Source organism: Ambystoma mexicanum, chromosome 1p (assembly GCF_040938575.1).
Source record: "Ambystoma mexicanum isolate Mex_15411 chromosome 1p, UKY_AmexF1_1, whole genome shotgun sequence".
NCBI classification, from domain to species: Eukaryota; Metazoa; Chordata; class Amphibia; order Caudata; family Ambystomatidae; genus Ambystoma; species Ambystoma mexicanum.
Window position 1 is genome coordinate 1027027234 of NC_090921.1, and position 22257 is coordinate 1027049490.

Here is a 22257-nt window from a genome sequence, read left to right on the forward strand (position 1 = left end):
TCCAAAATACCTCACAGGAAACCAAAGAAGATTGGTGTTGGACAGAAAAATAATGTGGCCACAGCCTCAAAGCAAAAGGCATCTATTTTCAGTGATGAAATATAATATAATTATAAATTGTCTGTTATGTCATTTTCCAAGTATTTTACTTTCCAAGTATTCAATAAAATGTGCATTTGGCAAAAGTCCTTCGAGCCGGATTTGAACCAGCGACCTAAGGATGCCTGTTTTACCACTACAGTCCTCGGCTCTACCAACTGAGCTATCGAAGTCTTGGCAAATCATTCTCTAGCAAACTCAATACGAGCTTCCACTTCAACCGTCGACTTGTAAACATCTCTTGCAATTCGTGCAAAATACTACAAATTTGGCTTGAGAGGTTCCCGAATTGAGTAAAAGCACATCAGTTCCCAATTAAAAAAATGACACCCCTCCGCAGTCTCCCGCATGTTACTGACCACCATACTAAGGGGGAAAAGTCGAAAGGCGGCGCCTCACAGGCCATCTCCTCTGAGTATTCAGCCGTGTTGGGCCTTGACAATATTTTAATATCTTGGATGGTGTATAGTGTTCTCTCATTTCCCTTGAGAAATCAAGATTGTCAAGGGGATTCTGCTGTTTTGCCAGTTCATAGCAAGAGATGGGGATCCAAAACACCTCACAGGAAACCAATGAAGATTGGTGTTGGACAGAAACATAACGTGGCCACAGCCTCAAAGCAAAAGGCATCTATTTTCAGTGATGAAATATAATATAATTATAAATTGTCTGTTATTTTATTTTCCAAGTATTTTACTTTCCAAGTATTCAATAAAATTTGCATTTGGCAAAAGTCCTTCAATCTGGATTTGAACCAGCGACCTAAGGATGCCTGTTTTACCACTACAGTCCTCTGCTCTACCAACTGAGCTATCGAAGGCTTGGCAAACCGTTCTCTAGCAAGCTCAATTCGAGCTTCCACTTCAACCGTCGATATGCAAACATCTCTTGCAATTCGTGCAAAATACTACAAATTTGGCTTGTGAGGTTCCCGAATTGAGTAAAAGCATATCAGTTCCCAATTAAAAAAATGACCGCCTCCGCAGTCTCCCGCATGTTACTGACCACCATACTAAGGAGGAAAAGTTGAAAGGCGGCGCCTCACAGGCCATCTCCTCAGAGTATTCATCAGTGTTCGGCCTTGACAATATTTTAATATCTTGGATGGTGTATAGTGTTCTCCCATTTCCCTTGAGAAATCAAGATTGTCAAGGGGATTCTGCTGTTTTGTCAGTTCATAGCAAGAGATGGGGATCCAAAACACCTCACAGGAAACCAACGAAGATTGGTGTCGGACAGAAAAATAACGTGGCCACAGCCTCAAAGCAAAAGGCATCTATTTTCAGTGATGAAATATAATATAATTATAAATTGTCTGTTATTTTACTTTCCAAGTATTTTACTTTCCAAGTATTCAATAAAATGTGCATTTGGCAAAAGTCCTTCGAGCCGGGTTTGAACCAGCGACCGAAGGATGCTTGTTTTACCACTACAGTCCTCCGCTCTACCAACTGAGCTATCGAAGGCTTGGCAAATCAGTCTCTAGCAAGCTCAATACGAGCGTCCACTTCAACCGTCTACATTCAAACATCTCTTGCAATTCGTGCAAAATACTACAAATTTGGCTTGTGAGGTTCCCGAATTGAGTAAAAGCACATCAGTTCACAATTAAAAAAATGACCCCCTCCGCGGTCTCCCGCATGTTACTGACCACCATACTAAGGAGGAAAAGTTGAAAGGCGGCGCCTCACAGGCCATCTCCTCAGAGTATTCATCAGTGTTCGGCCTTGACAATATTTTAATATCTTGGATGGTGTATAGTGTTCTCCCATTTCCCTTGAGAAATCAAGATTGTCAAGGGGATTCTGCTGTTTTGTCAGTTCATAGCAAGAGATGGGTATCCAAAATACCTCACAGGAAACCAACGAAGATTGGTGTCGGACAGAAAAATAACGTGGCCACATCCTCAAAGCAAAAGGCATCTATTTTCAGTGATGAAATATAATATAATTATAAATTGTCTGTTATTTTACTTTTCAAGTATTTTACTTTCCAAGTATTCAATAAAATGTGCATTTGGCAATGGTCCTTCGAGCCGGATTTGAACCAAGGACCTAAGGATGCCTGTTTTACCACTACAGTCCTCCGCTCTACCAACTGAGCTATCGAAGGCTTGGCAAATCATTCTCTAGCAAACTCAATACGAGCTTCCACTTCAACCGTCGACTTGTAAACATCTCTTGCAATTCGTGCAAAATACTACAAATTTGGCTTGTGAGGTTCCCGAATTTAGTAAAAGCACATCAGTTCCCAATTAAAAAAATGACCCCCTCCGCAGTCTCCCGCATGTTACTGACCACCATACTAAGGGGGAAAAGTTGAAAGGCGGCGCCTCACAGGCCATCTCCTCAGAGTATTCAGCCGTGTTGGGCCTTGACAATATTTTAATATCTTGGATGGTGTACAGTGTTCTCTCATTTCCCTTGAAAAATCAAGATTGTCAAGGGGATTCTGCTGTTTTGCCAGTTCATAGCAAGAGATGGGGATCCAAAACACCTCACAGGAAACCAATGAAGATTCGTGTTGGACAGAAAAATAACGTGGCCACAGCCTCAAAGCAAAAGGCATCTATTTTCAGTGATGAAATATAATATAATTATAAATTGTCTGTTATTTTACTTTACAAGTATTTTACTTTCCAAGTATTCAATAAAATGTGCATTTGGCAAAAGTCCTTTGAGCCGGATTTGAACCAGCGACGAGCTATCGAAGGCTTAGCAAATCATTCTCTATCAAACTCAATACGAGCTTCCACTTCAACCGTCGACTTGTAAACATCTCTTGCAATTCGTGCAAAATACTACAAATTTGGCTTGTGAGGTTCCCGAATTCAGTAAAAGCACATCAGTTCCCAATTAAAAAAATGACCCCCTCCGCAGTCTCCCGCATGTTACTGACCACCATACTAAGGGGGAAAAGTTGAAAGGCGGCGCCTCACAGGCCATCTCCTCGGAGTATTCAGCCGTGTTGGGCCTTGACAATATTTTAATATCTTGGATGGTGTATAGTGTTCTCTCATTTCCCTTGAGAAATCAAAATTGTCAAGGGGATTCTGCTGTTTTGCCAGTTCATAGCAAGAGATGGGGATCCAAAACACCTCACAGGAAACCAATGAAGATTGGTGTTGGACAGAAACATAACGTGGCCACAGCCTCAAAGCAAAAGGCATCTATTTTCAGTGATGAAATATAATATAATTATAAATTGTCTGTTATTTTATTTTCCAAGTATTTTACTTTCCAAGTATTCAATAAAATTTGCATTTGGCAAAAGTCCTTCAATCTGGATTTGAACCAGCGACCTAAGGATGCTTGTTTTACCACTACAGTCCTCTGCTCTACCAACTGAGCTATCTAAGGCTTGGCAAATCAGTCTCTAGCAAGCTCAATTAGAGCTTCAACTTCAACCGTCGACATTCAAACATCTCTTGCAATTCGTGCAAAATACTACAAATTTGGCTTGTGAGGTTCCCGAATTGAGTAAAAGCACATCAGTTCCCAATTCAAAAAATGACCCCCTCCGCAGTCTCCCGCATGTTACTGACCACCATACTAAGGGGGAAAAGTTGAAAGGCGGCGCCTCACAGGCCATCTCCTCAGAGTATTCAGCCGTGTTGGGCCTTGACAATATTTTAATATCTTGGATGGTGTATAGTGTTCTCTCATTTCCCTTGAGAAATCAAGATTGTCAAGGGGATTCTGCTGTTTTGCCAGTTCATAGCAAGAGATGGGGATGCAAAACACCTCAAAGGAAACCAGTGAAGATTGGTGTTGGACAGAAACATAACGTGGCCACAGCCTCAAAGCAAAAGGCATCTATTTTCAGTGATGAAATATAATATAATTATAAATTGTCTGTTATTTTACTTTCCAAGTATTTTACTTTCCAAGTATTCAATAAAATTTGCATTTGGCAAAAGTCCTTCTTGCCGGATTTGAACCAGCGACCTAAGGATGCCTGTTTTTACCACTACAGTCCTCCGCTCTACCAACTGAGCTATCGAAAATACTACAAATTTGGCTTGTGAGGTTCCCGAATTGAGTAAAAGCACATCAGTTCACAATTAAAAAAATGACCCCCTCCGCAGTCTCCCGCATGTTGCTGACCACCATACTAAGGGGGAAAAGTTGAAAGGCGGCGCCTCACAGGCCATCTCCTCAGAGTATTCAGCCGTGTTGGGCCTTGACAATATTTTAATATCTTGGATGGTGTATAGTGTTCTCTCATTTCCCTTGAGAAATCAAGATTGTCAAGGGGATTCTGCTGTTTTGCCAGTTCATAGCAAGAGATGGGGATCCAAAACACAAGACAGGAAACCAACGAAGATTCGTGTTGGACAGAAAAATAACGTGGCCACAGCCTCAAAGCAAAAGGCATCTATTTTCAGTGATGAAATATAATATAATTATAAATTGTCTGTTATTTTACTTTCCAAGTATTTTACTTTCCAAGTATTCAATAAAATTTGCATTTGGCAAAATTCCTTCGAGCCGTATTTGAACCAGCGACCTAAGGATGCCTGTTGTACCACTACCAACTGAGCTATCGAAGGCTTGGCAAATCATTCTCTAGCAAACTCAATACGAGCTTCCACTTCAACCGTCGACTTGTAAACATCTCTTGCAATTCGTGCAAAATACTACAAATTTGGCTTGTGAGGTTCCCGAATTGAGTAAAAGCACATCAGTTCCCAATTAAAAAAATGACCCCCTCCGCAGTCTCCCACATGTTACTGACCACCATACTAAGGGGGAAAAGTTGAAAGGCGGCACCTCACAGGCCATCTCCTCAGAGCATTCATCCGCGTTGGGCCTTGACAATATTTTAATATCTTGGATGGTGTATAGTGTCTCTCATTTTCCTTGAGAAATCAAGATTGTCAAGGGGATTATGCTGTTTTGCCAGTTCATAGCAAGAGATGGGGATCAAAAAAACACATCACAGGAAACCAAAGAAGATTGGTGTTGGACAGAAAAATAATGTGGCCACAGCCTCAAAGCAAAAGGCATCTATTTTCAGTGATGAAATATAATATAATTATAAATTGTCTGTTATTTTATTTTCCAAGCATTTTACTTTCCAAGTATTCAATAAAATTTGCCTTTGGCAAAAGTCCTTCAAGCCAGATTTGAACCAGCGACCTAAGGATGCCTGTTTTACCACTACAGTCCTCCCCTCTACCAACTGAGCTATCGAAGGCTTGGCAAACCGTTCTCTAGCAAGCTCAATTCGAGCTTCCACTTCAACCGTCGACATGCAAACATCTCTTGCAATTCGTGCAAAATACTACAAATTTGGCTTGTGAGGTTCCCGAATTGAGTAAAAGCACATCAGTTCCCAATTAAAAAAATGACCGCCTCTGCAGTCTCCCGCATGTTACTGACCACCATACTAAGGAGGAAAAGTTGAAAGGCTGCGCCTCACAGGCCATCTCCTCAGAGTATTCATCAGTGTTCGGCCTTGACAATATTTTAATATCTTGGATGGTGTATGGTGTTCTCCCATTTCCCTTGAGAAATCAAGATTGTCATGGGGATTCTGCTGTTTTGTCAGTTCATAGCAAGAGATGGGGATCCAAAACACCTCACAGGAAACCAACGAAGATTGGAGTCGGACAGAAAAATAACGTGGCCACAGCCTCAAAGCAAAAGGCATCTATTTTCAGTGATGAAATATAATATAATTATAAATTGTCTGTTATTTTACTTTCCAAGTATTTTACTTTCCAAGTATTCAATAAAATGTGCATTTGGAAGAAGTCCTTCGAGCCGGATTTGAACCAGCGACCTAAGGATGCCTGTTTTACCACTACAGTCCTCCGCTCTACCAACTGAGCTATCGAAGGCTTGGCAAATCATTCTTTAGCAAACTCAATACGAGCTTCCACTTCAACCGTCGACTTGTAAACATCTCTTGCAATTCGTGCAAAATACTACAAATTTGGCTTGTGAGGTTCCCGAATTGAGTAAAAGCACATCAGTTCCCAATTAAAAAAATGACCCCCTCCGCAGTCTCCCGCATGTTAATGACCACCATACTAAGGGGGAAAAGTTGAAAGGCGGCGCCTCACAGGCCATCTCCTCAGAGTATTCAGCCGTGTTGGGCCTTGACAATATTTTAATATCTTGGATGGTGTATAGTGTTCTCTCATTTCCCTTGAGAAATCAAGATTGTCAAGGGGATTCTGCTGTTTTGCCAGTTCATAGCAAGAGATGGGGATCCAAAACACCTCACATGAAACCAATGAAGATTCGTGTTGGACAGAAACATAACGTGGCCACAGCCTCAAAGCAACAGGCATCTATTTTCAGTGATGAAATATAATATAATTATAAATTGTCTGTTATGTCATTTTCCAAGTATTTTACTTTCCAAGTATTCAATAAAATGTGCATTTGGCAAAAGTCCTTCGAGCCGGGTTTGAACCAGCGACAGAAGGATGCTTGTTTTACCACTACAGTCCTCCGCTCTACCAACTGAGCTATCGAAGGCTTGGCAAATCAGTCTCTAGCAAGCTCAATACGAGCGTCCACTTCAACCGTCGACATTCAAACATCTCTTGCAATTCGTGCAAAATACTACAAATTTGGCTTGTGAGGTTCCCGAATTGAGTAAAAGCACATCAGTTCACAATTAAAAAAATGACCCCCTCCGCGGTCTCCCGCATGTTACTGACCACCATACTAAGGAGGAAAAGTTGAAAGGCGGCGCCTCACAGGCCATCTCCTCAGAGTATTCATCAGTGTTCGGCCTTGACAATATTTTAATATCTTGGATGGTGTATAGTGTTCTCCCATTTCCCTTGAGAAATCAAGATTGTCAAGGGGATTCTGCTGTTTTGTCAGTTCATAGCAAGAGATGGGGATCCAAAATACCTCACAGGAAACCAAAGAAGATTGGTGTTGGACAGAAAAATAATGTGGCCACAGCCTCAAAGCAAAAGGCATCTATTTTCAGTGATGAAATATAATATAATTATAAATTGTCTGTTATGTCATTTTCCAAGTATTTTACTTTCCAAGTATTCAATAAAATGTGCATTTGGCAAAAGTCCTTCGAGCCGGATTTGAACCAGCGACCTAAGGATGCCTGTTTTACCACTACAGTCCTCGGCTCTACCAACTGAGCTATCGAAGTCTTGGCAAATCATTCTCTAGCAAACTCAATACGAGCTTCCACTTCAACCGTCGACTTGTAAACATCTCTTGCAATTCGTGCAAAATACTACAAATTTGGCTTGAGAGGTTCCCGAATTGAGTAAAAGCACATCAGTTCCCAATTAAAAAAATGACACCCCTCCGCAGTCTCCCGCATGTTACTGACCACCATACTAAGGGGGAAAAGTCGAAAGGCGGCGCCTCACAGGCCATCTCCTCTGAGTATTCAGCCGTGTTGGGCCTTGACAATATTTTAATATCTTGGATGGTGTATAGTGTTCTCTCATTTCCCTTGAGAAATCAAGATTGTCAAGGGGATTCTGCTGTTTTGCCAGTTCATAGCAAGAGATGGGGATCCAAAACACCTCACAGGAAACCAATGAAGATTGGTGTTGGACAGAAACATAACGTGGCCACAGCCTCAAAGCAAAAGGCATCTATTTTCAGTGATGAAATATAATATAATTATAAATTGTCTGTTATTTTATTTTCCAAGTATTTTACTTTCCAAGTATTCAATAAAATTTGCATTTGGCAAAAGTCCTTCAATCTGGATTTGAACCAGCGACCTAAGGATGCCTGTTTTACCACTACAGTCCTCTGCTCTACCAACTGAGCTATCGAAGGCTTGGCAAACCGTTCTCTAGCAAGCTCAATTCGAGCTTCCACTTCAACCGTCGATATGCAAACATCTCTTGCAATTCGTGCAAAATACTACAAATTTGGCTTGTGAGGTTCCCGAATTGAGTAAAAGCATATCAGTTCCCAATTAAAAAAATGACCGCCTCCGCAGTCTCCCGCATGTTACTGACCACCATACTAAGGAGGAAAAGTTGAAAGGCGGCGCCTCACAGGCCATCTCCTCAGAGTATTCATCAGTGTTCGGCCTTGACAATATTTTAATATCTTGGATGGTGTATAGTGTTCTCCCATTTCCCTTGAGAAATCAAGATTGTCAAGGGGATTCTGCTGTTTTGTCAGTTCATAGCAAGAGATGGGGATCCAAAACACCTCACAGGAAACCAACGAAGATTGGTGTCGGACAGAAAAATAACGTGGCCACAGCCTCAAAGCAAAAGGCATCTATTTTCAGTGATGAAATATAATATAATTATAAATTGTCTGTTATTTTACTTTCCAAGTATTTTACTTTCCAAGTATTCAATAAAATGTGCATTTGGCAAAAGTCCTTCGAGCCGGGTTTGAACCAGCGACCGAAGGATGCTTGTTTTACCACTACAGTCCTCCGCTCTACCAACTGAGCTATCGAAGGCTTGGCAAATCAGTCTCTAGCAAGCTCAATACGAGCGTCCACTTCAACCGTCTACATTCAAACATCTCTTGCAATTCGTGCAAAATACTACAAATTTGGCTTGTGAGGTTCCCGAATTGAGTAAAAGCACATCAGTTCACAATTAAAAAAATGACCCCCTCCGCGGTCTCCCGCATGTTACTGACCACCATACTAAGGAGGAAAAGTTGAAAGGCGGCGCCTCACAGGCCATCTCCTCAGAGTATTCATCAGTGTTCGGCCTTGACAATATTTTAATATCTTGGATGGTGTATAGTGTTCTCCCATTTCCCTTGAGAAATCAAGATTGTCAAGGGGATTCTGCTGTTTTGTCAGTTCATAGCAAGAGATGGGTATCCAAAATACCTCACAGGAAACCAACGAAGATTGGTGTCGGACAGAAAAATAACGTGGCCACAGCCTCAAAGCAAAAGGCATCTATTTTCAGTGATGAAATATAATATAATTATAAATTGTCTGTTATTTTACTTTTCAAGTATTTTACTTTCCAAGTATTCAATAAAATGTGCATTTGGCAATGGTCCTTCGAGCCGGATTTGAACCAAGGACCTAAGGATGCCTGTTTTACCACTACAGTCCTCCGCTCTACCAACTGAGCTATCGAAGGCTTGGCAAATCATTCTCTAGCAAACTCAATACGAGCTTCCACTTCAACCGTCGACTTGTAAACATCTCTTGCAATTCGTGCAAAATACTACAAATTTGGCTTGTGAGGTTCCCGAATTTAGTAAAAGCACATCAGTTCCCAATTAAAAAAATGACCCCCTCCGCAGTCTCCCGCATGTTACTGACCACCATACTAAGGGGGAAAAGTTGAAAGGCGGCGCCTCACAGGCCATCTCCTCAGAGTATTCAGCCGTGTTGGGCCTTGACAATATTTTAATATCTTGGATGGTGTACAGTGTTCTCTCATTTCCCTTGAAAAATCAAGATTGTCAAGGGGATTCTGCTGTTTTGTCAGTTCATAGCAAGAGATGGGGATCCAAAATACCTCACAGGAAACCAACGAAGATTGGTGTCGGACAGAAAAATAACGTGGCCACAGCCTCAAAGCAAAAGGCATCTATTTTCAGTGATGAAATATAATATAATTATAAATTGTCTGTTATTTTACTTTCCAAGTATTTTACTTTCCAAGTATTCAATAAAATGTGCATTTGGCAATGGTCCTTCGAGCCGGATTTGAACCAGCGACCTAAGGATGCCTGTTTTACACTACAGTCCTCCGCTCTACCAACTGAGCTATCGAAGGCTTGGCAAATCATTCTCTAGCAAACTCAATACGAGCTTCCACTTCAACCGTCGACTTGTAAACATCTCTTGCAATTCGTGCAAAATACTACAAATTTGGCTTGTGAGGTTCCCGAATTTAGTAAAAGCACATCAGTTCCCAATTAAAAAAATGACCCCCTCCGCAGTCTCCCGCATGTTACTGACCACCATACTAAGGGGGAAAAGTTGAAAGGCGGCGCCTCACAGGCCATCTCCTCAGAGTATTCAGCCGTGTTGGGCCTTGACAATATTTTAATATCTTGGATGGTGTACAGTGTTCTCTCATTTCCCTTGAAAAATCAAGATTGTCAAGGGGATTCTGCTGTTTTGCCAGTTCATAGCAAGAGATGGGGATCCAAAACACCTCACAGGAAACCAATGAAGATTCGTGTTGGACAGAAAAATAACGTGGCCACAGCCTCAAAGCAAAAGGCATCTATTTTCAGTGATGAAATATAATATAATTATAAATTGTCTGTTATTTTACTTTACAAGTATTTTACTTTCCAAGTATTCAATAAAATGTGCATTTGGCAAAAGTCCTTTGAGCCGGATTTGAACCAGCGACGAGCTATCGAAGGCTTGGCAAATCATTCTCTATCAAACTCAATACGAGCTTCCACTTCAACCGTCGACATTCAAACATCTCTTGCAATTCGTGCAAAATACTACAAATTTGGCTTGTGAGGTTCCCGAATTGAGTAAAAGCACATCAGTTCACAATTAAAAAAATGACCCCCTCCGCAGTCTCCCGCATGTTACTGACCACCATACAAAGGAGGAAAAGTTGAAAGGCGGCGCCTCACAGGCCATCTCCTCAGAGTATTCATCAGTGTTCGGCCTTGACAATATTTTAATATCTTGGATGGTGTATAGTGTTCTCCCATTTCCCTTGAGAAATCAAGATTGTCAAGGGGATTCTGCTGTTTTGTCAGTTCATAGCAAGAGATGGGGATCCAAAATACCTCACAGGAAACCAACGAAGATTGGTGTCGGACAGAAAAATAACGTGGCCACAGCCTCAAAGCAAAAGGCATCTATTTTCAGTGATGAAATATAATATAATTATAAATTGTCTGTTATTTTACTTTCCAAGTATTTTACTTTCCAAGTATTCAATAAAATGTGCATTTGGCAAAAGTCCCTCGAGCCGGATTTGAACCAGCGACCTAAGGATGCCTGTTTTACCACTACAGTCCTCCGCTCTACCAACTGAGCTATCGAAGGCTTGGCAAATCGTTCTCTAGCAAACTCAATATGAGCTTCCACTTCAACCGTCGACTTGTAAACATCTCTTGCAATTCGTGCAAAATACTACAAATTTGGCTTGTGACGTTCCCGAATTGAGTAAAAGCACATCAGTTCCCAATTAAAAAAATGACCCCCTCCGCAGTCTCCCGCATGTTACTGACCACCATACTAAGGAGGAAAAGTTGAAAGGCGGCGCCTCACAGGCCATCTCCTCAGAGTATTCATCAGTGTTCGGCCTTGACAATATTTTAATATCTTGGATGGTGTATAGTGTTCTCCCATTTCCCTTGAGAAATCAAGATTGTCAAGGGGATTCTGCTGTTTTGTCAGTTCATAGCAAGAGATGGGGATCCAAAATACCTCACAGGAAACCAAAGAAGATTGGTGTTGGACAGAAAAATAATGTGGCCACAGCCTCAAAGCAAAAGGCATCTATTTTCAGTGATGAAATATAATATAATTATAAATTGTCTGTTATGTCATTTTCCAAGTATTTTACTTTCCAAGTATTCAATAAAATGTGCATTTGGCAAAAGTCCTTCGAGCCGGATTTGAACCAGCGACCTAAGGATGCCTGTTTTACCACTACAGTCCTCGGCTCTACCAACTGAGCTATCGAAGTCTTGGCAAATCATTCTCTAGCAAACTCAATACGAGCTTCCACTTCAACCGTCGACTTGTAAACATCTCTTGCAATTCGTGCAAAATACTACAAATTTGGCTTGAGAGGTTCCCGAATTGAGTAAAAGCACATCAGTTCCCAATTAAAAAAATGACACCCCTCCGCAGTCTCCCGCATGTTACTGACCACCATACTAAGGGGGAAAAGTCGAAAGGCGGCGCCTCACAGGCCATCTCCTCTGAGTATTCAGCCGTGTTGGGCCTTGACAATATTTTAATATCTTGGATGGTGTATAGTGTTCTCTCATTTCCCTTGAGAAATCAAGATTGTCAAGGGGATTCTGCTGTTTTGCCAGTTCATAGCAAGAGATGGGGATCCAAAACACCTCACAGGAAACCAATGAAGATTGGTGTTGGACAGAAACATAACGTGGCCACAGCCTCAAAGCAAAAGGCATCTATTTTCAGTGATGAAATATAATATAATTATAAATTGTCTGTTATTTTATTTTCCAAGTATTTTACTTTCCAAGTATTCAATAAAATTTGCATTTGGCAAAAGTCCTTCAATCTGGATTTGAACCAGCGACCTAAGGATGCCTGTTTTACCACTACAGTCCTCTGCTCTACCAACTGAGCTATCGAAGGCTTGGCAAACCGTTCTCTAGCAAGCTCAATTCGAGCTTCCACTTCAACCGTCGATATGCAAACATCTCTTGCAATTCGTGCAAAATACTACAAATTTGGCTTGTGAGGTTCCCGAATTGAGTAAAAGCATATCAGTTCCCAATTAAAAAAATGACCGCCTCCGCAGTCTCCCGCATGTTACTGACCACCATACTAAGGAGGAAAAGTTGAAAGGCGGCGCCTCACAGGCCATCTCCTCAGAGTATTCATCAGTGTTCGGCCTTGACAATATTTTAATATCTTGGATGGTGTATAGTGTTCTCCCATTTCCCTTGAGAAATCAAGATTGTCAAGGGGATTCTGCTGTTTTGTCAGTTCATAGCAAGAGATGGGGATCCAAAACACCTCACAGGAAACCAACGAAGATTGGTGTCGGACAGAAAAATAACGTGGCCACAGCCTCAAAGCAAAAGGCATCTATTTTCAGTGATGAAATATAATATAATTATAAATTGTCTGTTATTTTACTTTCCAAGTATTTTACTTTCCAAGTATTCAATAAAATGTGCATTTGGCAAAAGTCCTTCGAGCCGGGTTTGAACCAGCGACCGAAGGATGCTTGTTTTACCACTACAGTCCTCCGCTCTACCAACTGAGCTATCGAAGGCTTGGCAAATCAGTCTCTAGCAAGCTCAATACGAGCGTCCACTTCAACCGTCTACATTCAAACATCTCTTGCAATTCGTGCAAAATACTACAAATTTGGCTTGTGAGGTTCCCGAATTGAGTAAAAGCACATCAGTTCACAATTAAAAAAATGACCCCCTCCGCGGTCTCCCGCATGTTACTGACCACCATACTAAGGAGGAAAAGTTGAAAGGCGGCGCCTCACAGGCCATCTCCTCAGAGTATTCATCAGTGTTCGGCCTTGACAATATTTTAATATCTTGGATGGTGTATAGTGTTCTCCCATTTCCCTTGAGAAATCAAGATTGTCAAGGGGATTCTGCTGTTTTGTCAGTTCATAGCAAGAGATGGGGATCCAAAATACCTCACAGGAAACCAACGAAGATTGGTGTCGGACAGAAAAATAACGTGGCCACAGCCTCAAAGCAAAAGGCATCTATTTTCAGTGATGAAATATAATATAATTATAAATTGTCTGTTATTTTACTTTTCAAGTATTTTACTTTCCAAGTATTCAATAAAATGTGCATTTGGCAATGGTCCTTCGAGCCGGATTTGAACCAAGGACCTAAGGATGCCTGTTTTACCACTACAGTCCTCCGCTCTACCAACTGAGCTATCGAAGGCTTGGCAAATCATTCTCTAGCAAACTCAATACGAGCTTCCACTTCAACCGTCGACTTGTAAACATCTCTTGCAATTCGTGCAAAATACTACAAATTTGGCTTGTGAGGTTCCCGAATTTAGTAAAAGCACATCAGTTCCCAATTAAAAAAATGACCCCCTCCGCAGTCTCCCGCATGTTACTGACCACCATACTAAGGGGGAAAAGTTGAAAGGCGGCGCCTCACAGGCCATCTCCTCAGAGTATTCAGCCGTGTTGGGCCTTGACAATATTTTAATATCTTGGATGGTGTACAGTGTTCTCTCATTTCCCTTGAAAAATCAAGATTGTCAAGGGGATTCTGCTGTTTTGTCAGTTCATAGCAAGAGATGGGGATCCAAAATACCTCACAGGAAACCAACGAAGATTGGTGTCGGACAGAAAAATAACGTGGCCACAGCCTCAAAGCAAAAGGCATCTATTTTCAGTGATGAAATATAATATAATTATAAATTGTCTGTTATTTTACTTTCCAAGTATTTTACTTTCCAAGTATTCAATAAAATGTGCATTTGGCAATGGTCCTTCGAGCCGGATTTGAACCAGCGACCTAAGGATGCCTGTTTTACCACTACAGTCCTCAGCTCTACCAACTGAGCTATCGAAGGCTTGGCAAATCATTCTCTAGCAAACTCAATACGAGCTTCCACTTCAACCGTCGACTTGTAAACATCTCTTGCAATTCGTGCAAAATACTACAAATTTGGCTTGTGAGGTTCCCGAATTTAGTAAAAGCACATCAGTTCCCAATTAAAAAAATGACCCCCTCCGCAGTCTCCCGCATGTTACTGACCACCATACTAAGGGGGAAAAGTTGAAAGGCGGCGCCTCACAGGCCATCTCCTCAGAGTATTCAGCCGTGTTGGGCCTTGACAATATTTTAATATCTTGGATGGTGTACAGTGTTCTCTCATTTCCCTTGAAAAATCAAGATTGTCAAGGGGATTCTGCTGTTTTGCCAGTTCATAGCAAGAGATGGGGATCCAAAACACCTCACAGGAAACCAATGAAGATTCGTGTTGGACAGAAAAATAACGTGGCCACAGCCTCAAAGCAAAAGGCATCTATTTTCAGTGATGAAATATAATATAATTATAAATTGTCTGTTATTTTACTTTACAAGTATTTTACTTTCCAAGTATTCAATAAAATGTGCATTTGGCAAAAGTCCTTTGAGCCGGATTTGAACCAGCGACGAGCTATCGAAGGCTTGGCAAATCATTCTCTATCAAACTCAATACGAGCTTCCACTTCAACCGTCGACATTCAAACATCTCTTGCAATTCGTGCAAAATACTACAAATTTGGCTTGTGAGGTTCCCGAATTGAGTAAAAGCACATCAGTTCACAATTAAAAAAATGACCCCCTCCGCAGTCTCCCGCATGTTACTGACCACCATACAAAGGAGGAAAAGTTGAAAGGCGGCGCCTCACAGGCCATCTCCTCAGAGTATTCATCAGTGTTCGGCCTTGACAATATTTTAATATCTTGGATGGTGTATAGTGTTCTCCCATTTCCCTTGAGAAATCAAGATTGTCAAGGGGATTCTGCTGTTTTGTCAGTTCATAGCAAGAGATGGGGATCCAAAATACCTCACAGGAAACCAACGAAGATTGGTGTCGGACAGAAAAATAACGTGGCCACAGCCTCAAAGCAAAAGGCATCTATTTTCAGTGATGAAATATAATATAATTATAAATTGTCTGTTATTTTACTTTCCAAGTATTTTACTTTCCAAGTATTCAATAAAATGTGCATTTGGCAAAAGTCCCTCGAGCCGGATTTGAACCAGCGACCTAAGGATGCCTGTTTTACCACTACAGTCCTCCGCTCTACCAACTGAGCTATCGAAGGCTTGGCAAATCGTTCTCTAGCAAACTCAATACGAGCTTCCACTTCAACCGTCGACTTGTAAACATCTCTTGCAATTCGTGCAAAATACTACAAATTTGGCTTGTGACGTTCCCGAATTGAGTAAAAGCACATCAGTTCCCAATTAAAAAAATGACCCCCTCCGCAGTCTCCCGCATGTTACTGACCACCATACTAAGGGGGAAAAGTTGAAAGGCGGCGCCTCACAGGCCATCTCCTCAGAGTATTCAGCCGTGTTGGTTCTTGACAATATTTTAATATCTTGGATGGTGTATACTGTTCTCTCATTTCCCTTGAGAAATCAAGATTGTCAAGGGGATTCTGCTGTTTTGTCAGTTCATAGCAAGAGATGGGGATCCAAAATACCTCACAGGAAACCAACGAAGATTGGTGTCGGACAGAAAAATAACGTGGCCACAGCCTCAAAGCAAAAGGCATCTATTTTCAGTGATGAAATATAATATAATTATAAATTGTCTGTTATTTTACTTTCCAAGTATTTTACTTTCCAAGTATTCAATAAAATGTGCATTTGGCAATGGTCCTTCGAGCCGGATTTGAACCAGCGACCTAAGGATGCCTGTTTTACCACTACAGTCCTCCGCTCTACCAACTGAGCTATCGAAGGCTTGGCAAATCATTCTCTAGCAAACTCAATACGAGCTTCCACTTCAACCGTCGACTTGTAAACATCTCTTGCAATTCGTGCAAAATACTACAAATTTGGCTTGTGAGGTTCCCGAATTTAGTAAAAGCACATCAGTTCCCAATTAAAAAAATGACCCCCTCCGCAGTCTCCCGCATGTTACTGACCACCATACTAAGGGGGAAAAGTTGAAAGGCGGCGCCTCACAGGCCATCTCCTCAGAGTATTCAGCCGTGTTGGACCTTGACAATATTTTAATATCTTGGATGGTGTACAGTGTTCTCTCATTTCCCTTGAAAAATCAAGATTGTCAAGGGGATTCTGCTGTTTTGCCAGTTCATAGCAAGAGATGGGGATCCAAAACACCTCACAGGAAACCAATGAAGATTCGTGTTGGACAGAAAAATAACGTGGCCACAGCCTCAAAGCAAAAGGCATCTATTTTCAGTGATGAAATATAATATAATTATAAATTGTCTGTTATTTTACTTTACAAGTATTTTACTTTCCAAGTATTCAATAAAATGTGCATTTGGCAAAAGTCCTTTGAGCCGGATTTGAACCAGCGACGAGCTATCGAAGGCTTGGCAAATCATTCTCTATCAAACTCAATACGAGCTTCCACTTCAACCGTCGACATTCAAACATCTCTTGCAATTCGTGCAAAATACTACAAATTTGGCTTGTGAGGTTCCCGAATTGAGTAAAAGCACATCAGTTCACAATTAAAAAAATGACCCCCTCCGCAGTCTCCCGCATGTTACTGACCACCATACAAAGGAGGAAAAGTTGAAAGGCGGCGCCTCACAGGCCATCTCCTCAGAGTATTCATCAGTGTTCGGCCTTGACAATATTTTAATATCTTGGATGGTGTATACTGTTCTCTCATTTCCCTTGAGAAATCAAGATTGTCAAGGGGATTCTGCTGTTTTGCCAGTTCATAGCAAGAGATGGGGATCCGAAACACCTCACAGGAAACCAATGAAGATTGGTGTTGGACAGAAACATAACGTGGCCACAGCCTCAAAGCAAAAGGCATCTATTTTCAGTGATGAAATATAATATAATTATAAATTGTCTGTTATTTTATTTTCCAAGTATTTTACTTTCCAAGTATTCAATAAAATTTGCATTTGGCAAAAGTCCTTCGAGTCGGATTTGAACCAGCGACCTAAGGATGCCTGTTTTACCACTACAGTCCGCCGCTCTACCAACTGAGCTTTCGAAGGCTTGGCAAATCATTCTCTAGCAAACTCAATACGAGCTTCCACTTCAACCGTCGACTTGTAAACATCTCTTGCAATTCGTGCAAAATACTACAAATTTGGCTTGTGAGGTTCCCGAATTGAGTAAAAGCACATCAGTTCCCAATTAAAAAAATGACCCCCTCCGCAGTCTCCCGCATGTTAATGACCACCATGCTAAGGGGGAAAAGTTGAAAGGCGGCGCCTCACAGGCCATCTCCTCAGAGTATTCAGCCGTGTTGGGCCTTGACAATATTTTAATATCTTGGATGGTGTATAGTGTTCTCTCATTTCCCTTGAGAAATCAAGATTGTCAAGGGGATTCTGCTGTTTTGCCAGTTCATAGCAAGAGATGGGGATCCAAAACACCTGACAGGAAACCAATGAAGATTCGTGTTGGACAGAAAAATAACGTGGCCACAGCCTCAAAGCAAAAGGCATCTATTTTCAGTGATGAAATATAATATAATTATAAATTGTCTGTTATTTTACTTTCCAAGTATTTTACTTTCCAAGTATTCAATAAAATGTGCATTTGGCAAAAGTCCTTTGAGCCGGATTTGAACCAGCCACCTAAGGATGCCTGTTTTACCACTACAGTCCTCCCCTCTACCAACTGAGCTATCGAAGGCTTGGCAAAACAACTCTAGCAAACTCAATACGAGCTTCCACTTCAACCGTCGACATGCAAACATCTCTTGCAATTCGTGCAAAATACTACAAATTTGGCTTGTGAGGTTCCCGAATTGAGTAAAAGCACATCAGTTCCCAATTAAAAAAATGACCCCCTCCGCAGTCTCCCGCATGTTACTGACCACCATACTAAGGGGGAAAAGTTGAAAGGCGGCGCCTCACAGGCCATCTCCTGAGAGTATTCATCAGTGTTCGGCCTTGACAATATTTTAATATCTTGGATGGTGTATAGTGTTCTCCCATTTCCCTTGAGAAATCAAGATTGTCAAGGGGATTCTGCTGTTTTGTCAGTTCATAGCAAGAGATGGGGATCCAAAATACCTCACAGGAAACCAACGAAGATTGGTGTCGGACAGAAAAATAACGTGGCCACAGCCTCAAAGCAAAAGGCATCTATTTTCAGTGATGAAATATAATATAATTATAAATTGTCTGTTATTTTACTTTCCAAGTATTTTACTTTCCAAGTATTCAATAAAATGTGCATTTGGCAAAAGTCCTTCGAGCCGGATTTGAACCAGCGACCTAAGGATGCCTGTTTTACCACTACAGTCCTCGGCTCTACCAACTGAGCTATCGAAGTCTTGGCAAATCATTCTCTAGCAAACTCAATACGAGCTTCCACTTCAACCGTCGACTTGTAAACATCTCTTGCAATTCGTGCAAAATACTACAAATTTGGCTTGAGAGGTTCCCGAATTGAGTAAAAGCACATCAGTTCCCAATTAAAAAAATGACCCCCTCCGCAGTCTCCCGCATGTTACTGACCACCATACTAAGGGGGAAAAGTCGAAAGGCGGCGCCTCACAGGCCATCTCCTCTGAGTATTCAGCCGTGTTGGGCCTTGACAATATTTTAATATCTTGGATGGTGTATAGTGTTCTCTCATTTCCCTTGAGAAATCAAGATTGTCAAGGGGATTCTGCTGTTTTGCCAGTTCATAGCAAGAGATGGGGATCCAAAACACCTCACAGGAAACCAATGAAGATTGGTGTTGGACAGAAACATAACGTGGCCACAGCCTCAAAGCAAAAGGCATCTATTTTCAGTGATGAAATATAATATAATTATAAATTGTCTGTTATTTTATTTTCCAAGTATTTTACTTTCCAAGTATTCAATAAAATTTGCATTTGGCAAAAGTCCTTCAATCTGGATTTGAACCAGCGACCTAAGGATGCCTGTTTTACCACTACAGCCCTCTGCTCTACCAACTGAGCTATCGAAGGCTTGGCAAACCGTTCTCTAGCAAGCTCAATTCGAGCTTCCACTTCAACCGTCGATATGCAAACATCTCTTGCAATTCGTGCAAAATACTACAAATTTGGCTTGTGAGGTTCCCGAATTGAGTAAAAGCATATCAGTTCCCAATTAAAAAAATGACCGCCTCCGCAGTCTCCCGCATGTTACTGACCACCATACTAAGGAGGAAAAGTTGAAAGGCGGCGCCTCACAGGCCATCTCCTCAGAGTATTCATCAGTGTTCGGCCTTGACAATATTTTAATATCTTGGATGGTGTATAGTGTTCTCCCATTTCCCTTGAGAAATCAAGATTGTCAAGGGGATTCTGCTGTTTTGTCAGTTCATAGCAAGAGATGGGGATCCAAAACACCTCACAGGAAACCAACGAAGATTGGTGTCGGACAGAAAAATAACGTGGCCACAGCCTCAAAGCAAAAGGCATCTATTTTCAGTGATGAAATATAATATAATTATAAATTGTCTGTTATTTTACTTTCCAAGTATTTTACTTTCCAAGTATTCAATAAAATGTGCATTTGGCAAAAGTCCTTCGAGCCGGGTTTGAACCAGCGACCGAAGGATGCTTGTTTTACCACTACAGTCCTCCGCTCTACCAACTGAGCTATCGAAGGCTTGGCAAATCAGTCTCTAGCAAGCTCAATACGAGCGTCCACTTCAACCGTCGACATTCAAACATCTCTTGCAATTCGTGCAAAATACTACAAATTTGGCTTGTGAGGTTCCCGAATTGAGTAAAAGCACATCAGTTCACAATTAAAAAAATGACCCCCTCCGCGGTCTCCCGCATGTTACTGACCACCATACTAAGGAGGAAAAGTTGAAAGGCGGCGCCTCACAGGCCATCTCCTCAGAGTATTCATCAGTGTTCGGCCTTGACAATATTTTAATATCTTGGATGGTGTATAGTGTTCTCCCATTTCCCTTGAGAAATCAAGATTGTCAAGGGGATTCTGCTGTTTTGTCAGTTCATAGCAAGAGATGGGGATCCAAAATACCTCACAGGAAACCAAAGAAGATTGGTGTTGGACAGAAAAATAATGTGGCCACAGCCTCAAAGCAAAAGGCATCTATTTTCAGTGATGAAATATAATATAATTATAAATTGTCTGTTATGTCATTTTCCAAGTATTTTACTTTCCAAGTATTCAATAAAATGTGCATTTGGCAAAAGTCCTTCGAGCCGGATTTGAACCAGCGACCTAAGGATGCCTGTTTTACCACTACAGTCCTCGGCTCTACCAACTGAGCTATCGAAGTCTTGGCAAATCATTCTCTAGCAAACTCAATACGAGCTTCCACTTCAACCGTCGACTTGTAAACATCTCTTGCAATTCGTGCAAAATACTACAAATTTGGCTTGAGAGGTTCCCGAATTGAGTAAAAGCACATCAGTTCCCAATTAAAAAAATGACCCCCTCCGCAGTCTCCCGCATTTTACTGACCACCATACTAAGGGGGAAACGTCGAAAGGCGGCGCCTCACAGGCCATCTCCTCTGAGTATTCAGCCGTGTTGGGCCTTGACAATATTTTAATATCTTGGATGGTGTATAGTGTTCTCTCATTTCCCTTGAGAAATCAAGATTGTCAAGGGGATTCTGCTGTTTTGCCAGTTCATAGCAAGAGATGGGGATCCAAAACACCTCACAGGAAACCAATGAAGATTGGTGTTGGACAGAAACATAACGTGGCCACAGCCTCAAAGCAAAAGGCATCTATTTTCAGTGATGAAATATAATATAATTATAAATTGTCTGTTATTGTATTTTCCAAGTATTTTACTTTCCAAGTATTCAATAAAATGTGCATTTGGCAAAAGTCCTTCAATCTGGATTTGAACCAGCGACCTAAGGATGCCTGTTTTACCACTACAGTCCTCTGCTCTACCAACTGAGCTATCGAAGGCTTGGCAAACCGTTCTCTAGCAAGCTCAATTCGAGCTTCCACTTCAACCGTCGATATGCAAACATCTCTTGCAATTCGTGCAAAATACTACAAATATGGCTTGTGAGGTTCCCGAATTGAGTAAATGCATATCAGTTCCCAATTAAAAAAATGACCGCCTCCGCAGTCTCCCGCATGTTACTGACCACCATACTAAGGAGGAAAAGTTGAAAGGCGGCGCCTCACAGGCCATCTCCTCAGAGTATTCATCAGTGTTCGGCCTTGACAATATTTTAATATCTTGGATGGTGTATAGTGTTCTCCCATTTCCCTTGAGAAATCAAGATTGTCAAGGGGATTCTGCTGTTTTGTCAGTTCATAGCAAGAGATGGGGATCCAAAACACCTCACAGGAAACCAACGAAGATTGGTGTCGGACAGAAAAATAACGTGGCCACAGCCTCAAAGAAAAAGGCATCTATTTTCAGTGATGAAATATAATATAATTATAAATTGTCTGTTATTTTACTTTCCAAGTATTTTACTTTCCAAGTATTCAATAAAATGTGCATTTGGCAAAAGTCCTTCGAGCCGGGTTTGAACCAGCGACCGAAGGATGCTTGTTTTACCACTACAGTCCTCCACTCTACCAACTGAGCTATCGAAGGCTTGGCAAATCAGTCTCTAGCAAGCTCAATACGAGCGTCCACTTCAACCGTCGACATTCAAACATCTCTTGCAATTCGTGCAAAATACTACAAATTTGGCTTGTGAGGTTCCCGAATTGAGTAAAAGCACATCAGTTCACAATTAAAAAAATGACCCCCTCCGCGGTCTCCCGCATGTTACTGACCACCATACTAAGGAGGAAAAGTTGAAAGGCGGCGCCTCACAGGCCATCTCCTCAGAGTATTCATCAGTGTTCGCCCTTGACAATATTTTAATATCTTGGATGGTGTATAGTGT

At 41.4% G+C, this 22257-nt stretch overlaps 10 non-coding genes across 10 annotated transcripts; all 10 read right to left on the reverse strand.

The window, feature by feature from the left end:
* Positions 1 to 1479: 1479 nt before the first annotated feature.
* Positions 1480 to 1565, reverse strand: TRNAY-GUA (transfer RNA tyrosine (anticodon GUA)). The gene is given in 2 exon segments: positions 1480 to 1515; positions 1529 to 1565. It is a non-coding gene; the product is annotated as a tRNA-Tyr (tRNA).
* A 4293-nt stretch (positions 1566 to 5858) lies between these two features.
* Positions 5859 to 5944, reverse strand: TRNAY-GUA (transfer RNA tyrosine (anticodon GUA)). Its single transcript is given in 2 exon segments — positions 5859 to 5894; positions 5908 to 5944. It is a non-coding gene; the product is annotated as a tRNA-Tyr (tRNA).
* Positions 5945 to 8443: 2499 nt separating this feature from the next.
* Positions 8444 to 8529, reverse strand: TRNAY-GUA (transfer RNA tyrosine (anticodon GUA)). The gene is given in 2 exon segments: positions 8444 to 8479; positions 8493 to 8529. It is a non-coding gene; the product is annotated as a tRNA-Tyr (tRNA).
* Positions 8530 to 9735: 1206 nt separating this feature from the next.
* TRNAY-GUA (transfer RNA tyrosine (anticodon GUA)) lies at positions 9736 to 9820 on the reverse strand. The gene is given in 2 exon segments: positions 9736 to 9771; positions 9784 to 9820. It is a non-coding gene; the product is annotated as a tRNA-Tyr (tRNA).
* A 1161-nt stretch (positions 9821 to 10981) lies between these two features.
* On the reverse strand, positions 10982 to 11067 carry TRNAY-GUA (transfer RNA tyrosine (anticodon GUA)). The gene is given in 2 exon segments: positions 10982 to 11017; positions 11031 to 11067. It is a non-coding gene; the product is annotated as a tRNA-Tyr (tRNA).
* A 1853-nt stretch (positions 11068 to 12920) lies between these two features.
* On the reverse strand, positions 12921 to 13006 carry TRNAY-GUA (transfer RNA tyrosine (anticodon GUA)). The gene is given in 2 exon segments: positions 12921 to 12956; positions 12970 to 13006. It is a non-coding gene; the product is annotated as a tRNA-Tyr (tRNA).
* A 1206-nt stretch (positions 13007 to 14212) lies between these two features.
* On the reverse strand, positions 14213 to 14298 carry TRNAY-GUA (transfer RNA tyrosine (anticodon GUA)). The gene is given in 2 exon segments: positions 14213 to 14248; positions 14262 to 14298. It is a non-coding gene; the product is annotated as a tRNA-Tyr (tRNA).
* A 1161-nt stretch (positions 14299 to 15459) lies between these two features.
* On the reverse strand, positions 15460 to 15545 carry TRNAY-GUA (transfer RNA tyrosine (anticodon GUA)). Its single transcript is given in 2 exon segments — positions 15460 to 15495; positions 15509 to 15545. It is a non-coding gene; the product is annotated as a tRNA-Tyr (tRNA).
* Positions 15546 to 16105: 560 nt separating this feature from the next.
* On the reverse strand, positions 16106 to 16191 carry TRNAY-GUA (transfer RNA tyrosine (anticodon GUA)). Its single transcript is given in 2 exon segments — positions 16106 to 16141; positions 16155 to 16191. It is a non-coding gene; the product is annotated as a tRNA-Tyr (tRNA).
* Positions 16192 to 19935: 3744 nt separating this feature from the next.
* TRNAY-GUA (transfer RNA tyrosine (anticodon GUA)) lies at positions 19936 to 20021 on the reverse strand. The gene is given in 2 exon segments: positions 19936 to 19971; positions 19985 to 20021. It is a non-coding gene; the product is annotated as a tRNA-Tyr (tRNA).
* Positions 20022 to 22257: the final 2236 nt, after the last annotated feature.